Consider the following 16,358-nt stretch of genomic DNA (forward strand, 5'->3'; position numbering starts at 1 on the left):
CTATGTGTTTTCAGTTTCTGAAGCTAGCAAAAAAATTAAGAAGAATTTTTAAAAAGATAAAAAACAATCAGGACATTAGTCAATCTGCAGAAGAAAATTTAAGAAAAAATAAAATTGTTTATAGCTTTTATTCATTGTGAGAGGGAGCTACTTTATATGGGCTAAAGTAAATAAAAATACTGGATGGTGTAAAAGGTCTAGTAAGGACATGTCTAGAGGAGGTTGGGGCTACTGATTTTGTTTAAGGGAGTATCTCCTTCAAATGCTTGTACTTGCAGGTAATTCATGGTGAAGTGATCAAAGTTACCTTTATATGCACACATTGACACAACTGGCCTCAAAGTCACCTGAAGTGTGTGAAAACATTAATTGACACAAAGGTGAGTACTAAAAAAGGAGCTGTTGTGGACTCAAAACTGTGTAGCAGCACTTGAAAGCTATAAAAGTGTAACACAACACATGCATTAAACGATTCCACGTTGTTAACACAAGCCATTACACTGATGCCCTGCAATGTTTCCTTTGCCACTTCTCTCATATTAAGAGAATGTTTTTCTAGACCTTCATCATTCCCTGAAGCAAAAACTGCTGTCTGGAAAGAACAAGACCCAAAGGATTGTATGGCATTATTTGTTCATCCACAGGCAAGAAAGGCACAAACACCATTCAGTTCCTCCTGACTGAGACAGACAGCATACTACAAAATCTTCAGAGTGATTCCTTCCCCAGCACTTTTGCTAAGTATTCAGATTGGGGAAAAGATTTTCAGAATTATACAGGCAGGAATCCAAAATTCTGTTGATCAACAGCCAGCAATTCAGATATTAAGTTGTTTGTGATCCATCACTTCAGTCTTTTTCTGAAATTGCCTCATGGGGAAACACTACAAAATAAAATTTCAATACTCCCATAAGCTCCAAATAAAGCTTTTCCTTTTGATTGCCTCTATCTCATCTGCCTGCTTAGATTTGTGTGTCTAGTTAAGTGAATACAGAAGACCATACACTTGAAATGAAAACTACACAGAGTACACTCTTGACTTGTTACCATAATTTACCTTCTAAGTGGAACCTCTTATGAGCCTACTCAATTATATTTAAAATGACTGCACCTTTATTTCAACACAGTGTACACGCTGAACCTGCGAAGGTCGAAAATCCTGAGCTGATGTAAAATTGCAGAGCCTCATCAAAATTCACTGGGGAGTCCTGACTTACACCAGCCCACACAGGGCCCCCAGAACCCATCAAACCGCAGTGCTTCTCCCATGGGGAACCATATTAGTGTTAAGCAATAAAATGAAGTTGCTTTTATGTCTAATGTTGATTTTTTTTCTGATATGAAACTTTAGTTTATGCTTTTTTGTGCAACAATACCTTGAATGCATGGCAGGTTTACACTGAAAAACAGGCTTTAAAAATACTTGTTAAATGCTGAAGGTTTGACAGTACCTTTAAATAATACTGGGGAAAAAAATGCACAAGAACATTTTGGTAGCGGAATGAAAAATGCTGCAGTTTACAGCTCTGTATGTCACCGAGAAATTAGTATAGATTTTTTTTTCCAGGACCACTGTCAGGGCTGGCAGGCCTAAAATTAGACATACCAGGTATGCACTTCACACTGTCCCTCAGGTCTGCCTGTCAGCTCCCTGGGAACAAGATTCCTGTATATTTCAATACCCTTCCTGCTCCGCGGATCCCCAAGAACAAAGCCGACGGGCAGAGGCAGCACTTCATGACACGCATCTCTGCAAGCAGGAAACAACCCATCACCTTGGCGGTTGCTGCCGAGGGTCGCCTATTTAAAAAGCAGCATTTGGAAATAAAGAAACATTTAGACGGAATCCAGAATAGTGGGAACTGAAAGGCGGGCGACTGGGCTGTTTTAAAATATTCAGTCCTATTTTGAAGTGATAATCAGATATGAACTGAAAAAATAAATCAATGACTTCTCCAGTGATAAACTATCAATATTAACTAAAGGTCAAGAACAGTTAGATTTCGTTTGTCTTAGACATTGCTTTTCACAGTTGACATTAATTCATTTTAAACCTGCACCATTTGCCACTGCTTCTTTATTTCTTTTCTTTTTTTTTTTTTTTGGAACAAAACCTGACTGTAGGGTTTCATTTACTACATCATTTACCTTTTTCCAATTACACAAATGACTGAAGTTGACAGTGGCATGTTTTTGAGTATAAATATGATAATTTACTACTGGGAAAGAGATAACATGATCCTCTTTATTCTGCCATACTCTGCTTGCAACGCTGTGCAGAATCTTAATTGAAAGATTTTTAAATAGTAGCTAAAACATTGTTTAGGTTTTGTTGTTGTTTTGTTGGTTTTTTTTAAATAACAGCTCTTGAAGCATTTTCTTTTCTTCTACTATGTGTCCTTTTGCTCCTGCTTTTCATCCATTCTGGTATAACCGACTCTGTCTGGATCATGAGTTATCATTGGCTGCCAGTGGAATGCTACAATGCAATTTGTCTTATTGAAACATGGGCTAGCCCCACATGGCTGCAAAGAATCATTCACTTTCTAATAAATCAAACATTTGGTAAAATTCCTTCTTCTCTGACATGAAACGGTGGGACAGACAATGCCGCCTGCGAGCTGAGAGGAGATGGTGATAAAAACGCCTTTTTTGTTCAGCGCTACTGAATTATTTTGTGATTAGTGAATCTACTAATTTTGCAACTACCAAATCCAGGCTCGTATCCTTGGCTGGTATTTTTTTTCCTTTCAAATTCAATCACTGTACTATTTGTCTACTGTAAATAGAATGTTTCTACACTTTACATAATTATCAACATTGTTTTTCCATTTAACAGAGAGAAAATCCGCGCCCTTTCGTAATCACTGCAAATTTTGCCATGAAAACATGGAATTCTAAAGCCATGCTATTATGTCTCTGACAATCTTGGAAAAATATTTATCTGATAGAAGGCTCAAAATTATGGAATATGAAAGGCGCAAAGAAGAAATAAATTAATTTTTTTTTGGAGTGTCACTAAAACTTTGGAAGTTACCATGAGTGTCACTTCTCTGCAGCTGTAGCTTTTCTGCCAAATCTTTGGAAGTCGGGTTATCTGGAGAGGACATCTGGGATTTGCAACAGTAATTACAATATATTTTGAACTGCGGAAGTGACATTATGGCTATCATCTCCTCAGGAAGAGGGATAAGCCAGGATGAATCCTGAGAGTCCATCAATCCCCACCAACTGCATCTGAGCAGCTCACAGCTGAGTGTTAGACTTGTGCATTAAGTTCCTCACATGAGATCTTTTAGGATGGCTTTATTACTTCTCACATTTTATGCTGGTGTTAGGGTCTCTTAATGCTGATAATTCTATCTGCTAAGATGCCAAACATCCCCTGTCAGGAATGTCGTTCCTAAAACATTCAGACACGTCCGCCAAGCCAAAGCTGCCTTTTATCTTATGATTTAGGAAGAGGAGGGAATTATGGCTCCCTTCTACCAGTTTATGATTCCAAGATTTAGAACCTGCACAGAATCTGTACCATATGTTTGACCACGATCTGTGCAAACTTTGCTTGGAACACAGTCCTGTAACGCAGCCCGAACAACCCCGTGGTGCTGAGAGGTGGCAGGAGGGGGGATTTCCATCAAAGGCTGGGAACGGCCATAAAACAGCAGTGACAACCTGCAGGAAGCACTGGGACCCTTCCATAGCAATGCAAAAACAACCTTAATGGAGTTTATGGAGTCACAGCTCAGCCACAGACATCTTTAGGACACAAAGGAAGGCAGGACCCTTGAGGAATCCTACATCTCGCTGTTCTCCCAGCAGCAGAGCAGTGTCAGCTGGTCACATCTGGATCCAACAAATGAGGGAAGATAGGGCTACTTCACTACCTCTTGGAGGTTCCCTGAGATCCTTCTGTCTGGTTTGAAGACAGGTTCAACTTGTGCCCTGGTTAAGGTTTGTGTTTGAGTAAGAGACATGTCATTAACACCAGTAAAACCAGTTCAGCAGCAGACCAGGAGGGAGAGGCTCTACTGGAGAGTTCAAGAAAATGGGACATAGTGCAAAAACTACTTTTTCAGCTTTCCTGACCCACAGACACGTGGGAAGGAACTTCTCTTGAGAATGAATTTCATGGAAGACTTACAAGAGCTTGTAGTGCTGACCTGCATGCTGAGATCAGGAAACAGGGAACTGTAGCTGGAAACTCTGCCAAATCTGCTTTGTCACCACAAGATCAGAAAAACTCTTATTGGCTTCCATAGGCCAGAACTGGACCCAAAATGCAGGAAGATCACCTATCATAAAATCCCCTCCAGATTGCAAATTTGTGATCAAATATTTAATGCGACACCTGGGAATTCACCCAGTGGGAACCAAAACCCAAGGCAGTAAAGGATTAGCAGCTTGCACTGCTTTTTGCATGGCATTAACTATGGTCAAGGTCAATTTAGGCTGAGTCTCTACAAATTTTTTAAGATTTACAAATACCTTTACAAATTTTCTTCCCCCTCCAATTGCAACTGCAATAATTCTACATATTAGGAACAGGGTCTAATCCGAATGACTTTGCTTTGATTTAGCCTGTTTACATTTAAATCATGTATCAGTCTGGTTCTAATTAAAGCTCCTTACTGGCACCTATGTAGGAAAAGTCCATTTATTTCCAGTCATTCTTTTGATGTAAACAAAATCTTTGTCCTGCAGCTATATCTTAACTAGGTTAGGAGGCACAACAGCTATGTAATGGTATCATGTGCACTTCAGTCACTGCATATATTATTTTTGCCAACTTGTAAGTAAATTAGCACCACCAGCAGTCTACCTAGAGTGGCTTAATCACAGACTTGAGTGATTAATTCTTGAAAATTCTTGAGTCCCTTTCCCAATAGTGTAACTTATAGTCAGCCTGATCCCAAGGCACTAAGGAACCTTGCTGACCCCCTTGCCTCATCTGTAAAGTGGGGATAACAATATGGGGTGGAAAAAGGATGTACTGGTAATATTTGTAAAGTGCTTTGAAGATGCTGAGAGTGCCAAGTGTTATCATGGTTTCTAAGCTCTGAAATGTTTGATATGATTATGTGCACACATAATTTTTAATGGTAATTCAGAGCGCAAATTAGAGACGATATTTACATTTCTTCCAGGCAAGCTTAATTTCCAGTTATCAAGGAAAATATCTATTGCACAAATAGGGTATCAGCTATTCAAAAGTTCCCTCAGGGCCTACCAGTTCTATAGCATGCCATTTTTTTTAAGCTGTCCATGAGATGACAGACTGTAGCAGTTCCCTTGGAGGTATTATGGATTACTGATGAAACAATAACCAGAAGTAGTATTTTCCCATCAAAACTGGAGCCTGGGGTTTTTGTTGTTGTTGTTATTTTTCTCCTAACAACACATGCTTTCAGAAAGACTTTGCCTTCATTTATATGCAATTTGCAATCCTATATAAACAACCCGTGAAAATATAATTAAATTCATAATGGACTTTTTTTAAGCAAAAGTCTGTAATTCGCTTCTGTTGAAAGTGCAGAATTGTCAGTCTTTGGACTTGGAAAATCTAGCATTTCTGTTTGCTAAAGAAAACCATCTGTGTTTAGTAGACAACTTCTACTGCAGCTTCTACACTGCAGAAGTCTTGGGCTTTTGAAGAGACCACAGTGCAGAACATGGATTTAAAATACAATGAAAAGAAATTAAAAGACAAAAAGAGAAATTCTAAGAAGTTAGAACCCTGTTTAGGCTGCTTATCAGTGACACGAGAGAAGATGGTGCAGTTCACAGAGCCCTGGTCAAAATACCCCATGTAACAGTAAATTATCAGAACACAAACCCATGAAGACATAGCAGTGCTTAACTCCTGAAACCAGAAGAGTTGGTCACCTAGGTGCTTCTATGGCTCTGAAGGGTAATCTCTGTGTCAGAGTTTCCCACCAGCAAGACACATACAATACATATATAATAATAATATATAATATATAAAATATAAAAAATAACACAGATGCTCCTTGCAATGAAAATTCCATTAAATGCCAGTATTTCAGTGACAACAAGGACCACAGAAGTCTTTGAATTTCCTTTGCTATGCTCCTTTACCCATTCACCTGCAAAACTGCGTAATATAATGGAATCACAGAATGCCAAAATACCTGAAGCTGGGGAAAGGCACCTCTGGTGCTTCCCTGTCCAGCTCAAGTCCAACAGGTTGCCGAAGGTTGTGTCCAGATGAGTTTTGATTCTCTCCAATGCTGGAGGCCCCACAGCTTCTTTCAGCACATGTTCTAGTGTTGACCAGACTCACAGGGAACATTTTCCTGTGTTTAAAAGGAATTTCCTCTAACAGCTGTTTGTTACATCAACTAGAAGCCAAAAGGCCAAATGTCACCTTGATAAAAAGTTCACCATACCAAATAAACAGCAAACCCATAATCAGAAACGATGCATTTCAACATGTGCATCTTAAACTGCAGATCCTCAGCTCTGCAAGCTGCCCAGCCCAGATCAGTGTGTGGTCACACCCTCAGGGTCCAATTCCCTTTCATACCTTGCCAGACTGGAGCCAATACTGGGGACAACACACTTTCATCAGAATACTTTTCAAAGTATGGGGGAATTTGGAAAGACACTGTGCTGATTTTAATGCATTGCAATCCCTATTGCCTGTCTCAGTGAAATTCCTGACAGCTGGTTTAATTCATGTCTAGATTCTCTGAAACCTTCTCGTATTTTCTCCACATACAGCTTACCTCAAATGCCTGGACTTCCTTCAAAAAAGTTGCAAAATATACACATTTCAAACTGGGAAAGCAGAGATACAGTGCAGTGGGAGCATCAGGCACAGGAATCTCAACTAAAGCACGTTCAAAATAAATAACTTGTCAGGATGTGTATACTACATACGCATTGGGGATATTTATTGAAGATTAGTTTAACACTCTTCTGTCTGAAGGAATGAGGGTGGCTGAAGATCCCAGCCTGCCATGTGCTCCCAGTTTTTCATCACAATGCTGGGTAGCATTTCAGTATTTTTTTTGAAGACTGATTTTGCTTTTTAGTGTTCCTGTCCTCCACAGCCAGGAAAGCTTTTGGTTTTCAGCTCTCCTATTTTTGTTTGATTGTTTCTCTGAGATCCAGAGATCTCAGTCTCCCCTTTTCCCTGTAGCCTTTGTCTCTCTCAGCCTCTGTTCTGATGGTGAAAATGCTGTGCATTAAACAGACCCACCCAGTGCCACTAAAAGTGGGGGAGAAAGAAAAGAGAGAAAAAAAGGGTTGTGTATCAGACCCTTAATGTTTAGATTCTTGAATGCGTAACATTTAGAAAGATATCTGAAATAAAGGCCTCTCTGTTCAAACAATCTGTGCATCAAACAACTTGGGACCTTGGGAGCTCCTGGCCAATTGCTACGAGTTTGCGCTCCCCTCACTCAAGGGAGGTCTGAAATGTCAAAATCTTCTGTCGTCCCACTTGTCACATCACATCCCACAAAGGAACATGGAAGCCATCATCCACTCTGCTGTTTATTGTCATGAAACCCCATAAATACTCACTCTCCATAAACAGTAACAGTCCAATTAAAGCACTCTTTACCAAGCGTGATCATTTTCAGACAGAAAGTATTGATTTATCCACCTATGGGCACTGCATAGAAACATCTCTTAATGAGAATGATAGTGACCTCCGAACTCTGCTCTTTCACCCTGTAATATACTCTCTCAATTTTCTGTTAAGTGGTCTAGTGGCACATCAGCAGAGATGGGAAGACACTCTGATTCTTTAATGTCGACACTGGAAGGCTCGCAAGGAATGCTCAAATCTTCATTGTAATGGGAGGTGAACAGAAAGGTCACTTATATGCAGGGCTTTCAGCTTGTTTGACAAGGCTTCTTTAATAAGTGAAATCTTGTTGGGGTACACTTGTCCGTCAACTGCCTTTGCCACTCAGCTCCAACACAGCCAAACACAAACAGTCCCTGTCACATCGCCTGGCTCTGGAGTCGCTTCACCTGCCCAGAAATCCTTGGCAAAATTTACAGGTCGGTCGGCTGGGGGTGTTTTAGCAAGCAAGGGTAGGAAGCAAAAGAGACCCTTGATTTTGTTCAGCAGCTTAAATTTGTGAGCTTACTGCGTGTGTAATTGACAGCAGACATGGAGCACTAAACCAGCGCATCCGTTACTTTGATTAATCCTCCTTTGGAGTGTGATATTGTTTGATATACAGTGCAGGGCTGACACAGGTTACTGTAATGCCACTTTACCAAACAGATTACAAAATTGTGCAGGGAGTATACAGCACTTGTGCAGATAAACACACACAAGAGGAAATTCTAACAGCTTTTAATTTCCATGCTTTTCAGTTTTATTGTTGTAAATGCAACTCTTTATAGGACTAATGACACAGGCTGGCTCGGCTGAGTCAATTACACCAGTAGGCACTTGGATCAGATATTTCTCCTGCTTTCCATTTGCACTGTCTACGCTTCTGATATTTGACTAAATTACATTGCACCGTGGTGCATTGGCACTTGCCATATGTTATATCTCAGAGCATTTTAAAGGACAATAACAAAAAATAATAATATACAACACGCAGTTCAAAGTGGGGACGCAGGCAGGAGTGTCAATCATTATGAGCTACATTCAGCAAATAGCCCGGAGTGTTGCGTTCCCGTGTCCTCTAATCTGTGCTGGTGTTAAATGAGTAGGAAAGTTGGTAAGGATGCCAGGGACATTGACTGCTCTCAACTGTGTGGGACTACTTGTACATGTCTGTGAGTGCGCGTGTTTGTTTGTTTTGGGGCAGGAGGAATATTTGGTGAATTTTAGTGCTCATGAAAGTTAGACAGCAACAGCACCATCTGTCCTACCACACAGAGCGCCACAAACTTCCTCCACACAGATCTGCCAATGCACTTCAGCTCTGACCTCCAACACCCCTTCAATTCCAGTAATGAGTCTGCAGCATCTCTTGAGAAGAAACTGTCAATTGTTCTGATTTCTGCTAAATTGTGTTATGCTTAGCAGTGTGGGCAACTGCCCACTGGTGACTAGCCTGAGGCCACTAAACTCCAATCCCAACCTTGCCGTCTGGAGGTGAAGAGCTTGTTTAATACACCCAGGCACCATTTTATGAGCCTCATCTCCTTTATACTACACTCACTCATCAAAAATAAGCAGAACAAATCTGCATTTAAAGTCAATTCAGAACAAGGGATGAGGTTTTGTGTCTCTCCCTTCAGAACTTTCTCTGACCCTGGGAATTTCTGACTCTAAACTCTAGTGCAGAGTGCCCAAGGAACGATCCTTCTCTACAAGCCAGTTTGCCAGGCATATATCCCTCGGGATTGAGTTCCATGAATGGGGTGGCAAGACCTGCCACGTTTGTTCTGAGAAAACTCTATAATATTGACAAAAGTAGATTACTATATCACTGTGTCTTCCTTAAATTTGACTCAAAATCAACTCAAAGTACTTTAACTGTGGCAATCACTACATTTGTTACCCACACAATGGTCTCATAATAACCATTAAGGAATAAATAAAGCCATTCTTAAATGTATGAATGTTCTACCTAAACCTTCTTTTCCTATGTTTCATGTACAATTTAGATCTGGGTCTTTTTTTGTCATTGTTTCTAAATGGCAACTTTCTAACATTGATATTTGGATTGTGCAGGAGTGCTGCTCTGATTTTTCACATTTGATTGCAACAGAGGGAAGCTGGCCTATACTAATGAACTAAGAATTTGCCAGACTTGATCTGGTTCATAGTTGCTAAAGATGCTGGTGTGATCTCTTCAAATCATTGGTTTGAGACATTTCAAAAGGATGTGCAAGAAATTATGATGGTTTGTGGTAACTTTACAACGTTGAAGATTTGATTTTACTCTTTAGTCGGCTAAAATGTGGGGCTTTACATTCCCTTCCAAATGGGTTAGCCTCAAACATTTTAATTATGGATATTATTATCCACAAGGATGTTAAAACTCTCTCTAAATCTTGCTCTCAGATCTGGGAACGGAGATCTGCAGCTCAGGGTGAACATTTGGCTACAGCAGTTTTGACCAAATTAAATGAATGAACGATATTAACAAGTAATCTAATTAAGTGCATATTACTATGTTTGTGTATATTCCACAGTCCATGCCACCTACCATAAAAGTATTAGAGCTCATCGGTGCAAAGAATATTGCCTTCAACTCCAGTAAAAGGAATAATTTCCCTGCAGGGCAGTAACACTCTTCAACATGGCGAATAGCCACAGGCTGCGGGGTTGTGACTTTATGGTAAATAGCTGCCTCTTTCATCAACAGAGCAATGAATTGGAAGAGCCCCTGGTGAAATGTATGAGGGTAATTTGATTTCTTCAGGTATAAACATGCAACCCACTCGTTTTCAGGCACCGCTAATTAGGCTGGGTTATCCAGATGCCTTGGGGTAATTATTTTGGCTGTACTTACTGATAGCTGGGAGGGTTGCGAATGTCAGCCGCGTTCTTTCCCACCTTTGGCCACGGTCCCAGTGATTCATACTGCAGTGATCCCAAGCAAGCATCCATTCTAAGGGGCATAATTCTACGCCCTCAATAAACATGTCCAATCCTCAGCTTCCATTAGGGTTACTTAGAGTTTTCTGACTGATGGTCAGACACACAGGCAAAGCAATGTCCCCATTTCTTTGTGTGCCTTTAAGTGAAAAACTAAGAGAGACGGCTTGCTTCCCTTTGTTTTACATGTTTTTAAGGGCAATTATTCTTCAGCAATTCAGTTCAGTGAAAAAATTGTAGTAAATTACACTGCCCAATTAAAAAAAAAAAAGAAAAAAAGCAGGTATATGCAAAGGAAATCATTATTCCCAGTGATAAAATGCAGCTATCCATGGAACAAGACACCACAGAATTGTGCTCAACCACTGATTACAGCAACATCAAGTATTAAAGCAAAGCCCTGCGTTTTCAGACACTGAGACTGTGTGACCAAATCCTGCAGGAACAGCACCACAGCATGGCCAGGACCTGGTCAGGACTGAAATATGACCAACAAAGATCTGATATTAAAAGATATTCTTGGTATTGCCAGCTAGACCATAACGGAGTCCATAGGAGATCACCTCTACATCACACCCCAATCTGTCATTTCTCTTAAGATGACATTCCCCCTTCCTTTGGGGGTTGGAATGAGATAATCTTTAAGGTTTCTTCCAGTCCAAACCAGCAAGAGTCTCAGAGAGCCACAAAGTGTCCTGCTCCAGCTAGAATCTGGGAAGCAGTGATGATACAACTCCATGGCCTGGAACATCCTCAAATCACCCAACAGCGTAGGCTTGAACTGATTTAGGGATGGGAACAAAACTACCCTTCCCTTGAGCATTCAGCAACAATTTTTGGGGCAGCACCATGCCTTTTGGACAGTCTCCTGCTCTTCTGCTTGTGCACTGCAGCCTTATTCCACAGTGAGAGTAGTTGGATGGTTTGGGCAATTCCTCCATCCCGCTTCAAACAGAGGGATTTCTCTCTCACTCCTTGGAGGCAAACTAAAGAGCAGGACACTCTCTCTATGCCTGCATACACACAAGCAGCTCTGCTTCTCCCCACTTCTGCTGCTGACACTGGTCAGATATTGTAATTTTCTCCAACTGAACCCTTTACGTGACAAAGAACTCCTTGTGCTGGGAAAGGCCACTCATGGGAGCAACAGTTTGCCAGCCTCTAGTGCTGATTTCTCTGCTAATAACACAAGGGGGAGAGACTGTTGTTAATATTCAAACCTCTGAGATTTATTAGCTTTTTGTGCAATGCACATTTGTAAGTGTAAATGATGCAGAAAATTCATGTACATGATAATCAATTAAGAGCAGTATTTTACACGAAAACCAAGACTCCACACACTGCGTAAATGACATGCTTTACTCTAAATTGACCTAATACATTTCCAGGAATGTGTCAATTAAAATTTTAGCCTTTTGGAAGAGGGGGAGAAAGACTACGAAATCAAAGCTATTAAATACTGGGAATAAAATCAGAATATTGGTTTCCAGCTGGCAAAGTAAGAGAAGCTAAAATTTTAAAGAAATAAAGAAGCCAACCAAAAAAAATTTAGAAAAGGAAACAAAACAAACCCTCCCCAAACCCACAGAATTAGGTACTACTTGCTGCTGCCCCACTCTCAAACATTTCACTCTCTGTTTTCTGATATTTTGATTTGTTGGATTGTTGTTGGTTATTCTAACAAAGGGAGATTATAGGAGGCAAAACAGTACTGCTATCCCTTCAGAATATATAATGTATATATAATAGGTAGCCTCTGATTTAGACCCACCTCCCTACCACATCATAGTTAAATAAAGGGGAAATAGTTATTTTGAAAATGGCACAAGCTATTTCTATATATAACAACATATTTTCTGTAACATAGAGGAGGTCTTTCCACAGTTATGGTTCAAAATATTTCTATGCAACAAAATTAAATCAAATCAGTGCTTTGCTCTTCTGTAGTTTGTTTTCTTCCTGTGTTTTACCCAGCTCAGAGGATGTGACTGACCCCAGCCAGTTACTCTTTCAAGATTTTTGTGTCTTCTTTGTGTGCAATGTTTAAGCAGTATTTGTACTAAAAAAACTTAAAATAAAACAAAAGAAACCACAAGACTTCTAATATTTAACAGGAATTGCTAAAATTGACAAGTCCCAGACAGGAGAACCTTCCCTTCCCAAAGCCTGCCTGCAACAGGAAGAACTTGTATGTGGGGACAGGAGAACATTTGAGCAGAGTTCCTTAAAAATAATTATAATTACAGAAATAATCAGTGCTCAGGAACCAAGAATCAGGCCCAAGAACTCAGTAAGTTTTTCCTGTCAAGCATTTGTTCCCATGGACTGAAGGATCAGAGATGCCAGCTTCCCTTAACTAGGAACAAAATATTACCATGTCTGTCTCTTTGTAACTGTATTCCTGCAGATCCAATGGGGAGATTATTTTAAAATTAATTAAGAAGTCTTCCCAATTTTGAGCGTCTGATTTTTTTTCCTCCAACAATTTCACTGCTGGATGTCAGCTCCTTCCTCTTGCATCTTAAGCCTCTGAGCTCCAGCTAGCATTTAAGAAATGGTCCATTCGCAATTTGTACACTGTATTTTTTCGTAGGCTGCTTCATTTGTAATTAAAATGCAAAAGGCAGAGATGGAGTTGACATTCCAAGCTAGTTCCAGCTGGAGCCAAAGGACAACAAACGCAGCAGACCAGCCACAGAGGTGCAGCAGGATTTTTTTCTTCATGCTTTCTGAAAAGCATTTGAACCCCCATCCAGTCAGGAGGGAGAATCCATTCAGTTCTTTTCATCAGTAATTGTCTTCCCCAAAATAGCCACCATTATCACCATTTTTGGGCTGGGGGAGGGAGTTTCATATACCATACACCCAGGCACTGCTGCAAAAGAAAACCAAAGGGAACAAAGCCAGTTTTCATTAAAGCCATGGTTAATAGTGGCTTCTCAAAAGTGTCAATCATAAATTCCAAACCAGAGATAAATTCCACCATCCACTTCTACAGCTCTACACTCCTGCATCTGTAAGTGTTGCAATACGGAGCAGTGGGCATTCATGTATGCGTGGATTCGTGTGCACGTGTTTCTTTGGACAGTAGATGATGGGGGGGTTTTTTTTGCCTTTTTATCTTTTTTTTTGCGTGTGTTTGCCATGTCTTTTTGTCTGGTGGCAGCTGTTTCTTCTGACCTCTCCCATCTAAAACTGCTGGGGTGTGCAGTTCCAGTGGACCTCAGGGGGCTTTGGCAGAAACTGTTGTTTACCATCTCATGGAAGATGTTTTTTTTGTGCACAGATCACACATAATAACGATAATGATCAGGCTCTGAGCTCATATGCACTGATCTTCATGACACAGACTGAAGAAGCACCTGAAGTAACATATTTTTTAAAAAAATAAATGTGGGATAATATAATTTCTATTCATGTTTTGGCTAATTATGTGGAGGTGCTCTTCCCCAGACTTCATTAATGTGGTCTGTCTAGTGATGAGCAAGTTTTCTTTTCATACTCCAGTCCATTTATATTTATTATTACAGCTGAAGGGAGTAGCTGTCCTTTCCTCCTTAGAAAAGCAGTCCATAAAAACCTGTGAGAAGATTCCATCCCAGAAAAATAAATGACATTTTCTGTCTCATCCAGGTGCTGGGTCTGGCACCACCAACTGATGTGAGCCTGGGCAGAACCCTTCCCATCACCTTCCACAGGCTGAGGATCAGGCTCTGAGCTACACATTGATACCAGTATTTATTCTCTTAGTGTTTTATCTCTCTTGGAAGGAAGGTAAAGTAATAAACCTGTGTCTTCCACAAGTAAATTTCCCTGTCCCTGGCAGTTGCATTCTCAAACACTTGGACACGAATGAGCTGCTGAGGGGCAGAAATGCTCTGTGCATTTTTAAACGTATTTTTATTGTGTGAGACTCACTTTAATGCATTTCTTACGTGAAAAAACTCCAGCAGGACCTAATCTTGCAAGGAGCTGAACATTTCCAGCTTAAATACCAATTGCCCTTCCATTCCCACTAGATTATGAAGAAAAAAAGGCTTTCACTCCTTCCAGCATTGGGCCAAGGAGGAATATTTCACAGGCATTCCTTATCCTAGATCCATGCCATGAGCTGGATTCTTGCTGCTGGAAAACAGCATCGCTCCAGCACAGAAGCAGCTCCAAAATGCTGCTGCAGGGTTGAACCAAACCCCACACAGCCATGCCATTACCCCAAGTCAATATAAACCCACAAGGAAGGAACCACAGTGTTCCAAACCAGCTCACCAACAGTCACGCTGGGGATGTATTTCCCCCTGATTTAAAATAACTTCCCAAGTAATGGTTTTATTTAATTCTCTTTTCTTTTTTATATTACCTTTTTATACCCAAAACTTTAAACACTCAATTGTTTGTTTTATGATGCCTTTTATAGTTTTGGCAGCTAGTGCAGTGCCATGTAAGAATTTTAAGAATACTCATTCACTCACAATGCAATTTAAAACTCTTCCCAGATGAACCAAATTTACAATATTAATTACTTTGTGAAGACATCTTGTGGTTTTTAAGTTGCTTATATGTAGTAAATGGTTTAGAATTACGGGGATTTACAGACAAAATTCTCCTTTAAATGCAATGCTTAAACATATATAGCAATCTAGTAAGAAAAAAGCAATGTGAATCTTCTTTTTTTCTCTCCAGAATGTATGTTCAATCTTTTTACTTTTTTCAGCTAGTTGGGAGATTTGTTCCTTCACCAAAAGAATGTTTCAGTGCAATCTAATTCCAGCTAGAAGTGCTATTCCAGAGAATAAGATCTATTGTGTGGTTTATTTTTCAGGAGAAGTATATTTAGTTTTAGTGAGACTCATAAGCTTATAAACTACCTACCAAAAAAAAAAAAAAAATCCAGCCATAAATCTTTGCTTCCTTATTTTTAATTGTAAAACTCTATTACTGTCACTCAAAGGGTTAATGATTCTCTTGGCTGGAGGACAATTCATTCTAGGGCTAAACGCAATGACAAATAACCATTATTCTTTCCAACTGCACTGATAATCGGGACAGCTTAAACATTTTCGCCAGTATAAGTGAAACCATTAATCCTCTTGGATTTCACGATAAGCGGTGACTGCGAAATAATGACTGTGTCATTGCAGGCAAGAAAAAATGTTAACAATTAAAACAAGTTAGCCATTATCTTACAGAGTACTGAATCGCTTTCACATTTCATTAGCAATATTGTAAGTGATATGTACCTTATTAAAAAGCTCTTATTATCCAAGAAACCTAATTAGTCAAAAATCTCTCAGTCACTGGTTTAATTTTCTAATAATATAAATGCTGTGTTGGGTAATGCACTGTAAGGAAAAGTTGGCTGTTTGTCCAAAAAAAAGTTCCAACAAGAAATTCAAAAATCTTACTTAACATGAGAGGTACAGCAAAAGGAAATACAGTTTTCTTACTCAGTATCAAGTGAATTAGCATTTTGTGAAATCTACTGCCTGGGCATATAAGTGTAGAAAAATCATTTTCTCCCCTCAATGTTTAAGCAAATTGCTCAGTGTTATATTGAATGAAAGGTCTGAGAAAAAGGCAGAGGAACTTTTTGTCAAGCTGCAAGAGGCATTTTCATTCTCCTCACACTCAACCCTGAAGCTTCCTATAAATGAAGCTGATGAACTAACACCTGGGACACAGCTACACCTGGAAACACACAAGAAAGAAGCTTCTGCATTTCTTGAAGGCAATGTCAGAGATCACACCTTCAAATCCTCCAGGCTTTAGCCTCTAAGCCCCTAAAAAAAGACCAAAAGTAATACTATCATTGCTC

The sequence above is a fragment of the Corvus brachyrhynchos genome, unplaced genomic scaffold (genome assembly GCF_000691975.1).
Source record: "Corvus brachyrhynchos isolate BGI_N302 unplaced genomic scaffold, ASM69197v1 scaffold200, whole genome shotgun sequence".
Taxonomy (NCBI): Eukaryota; Metazoa; Chordata; class Aves; order Passeriformes; family Corvidae; genus Corvus; species Corvus brachyrhynchos.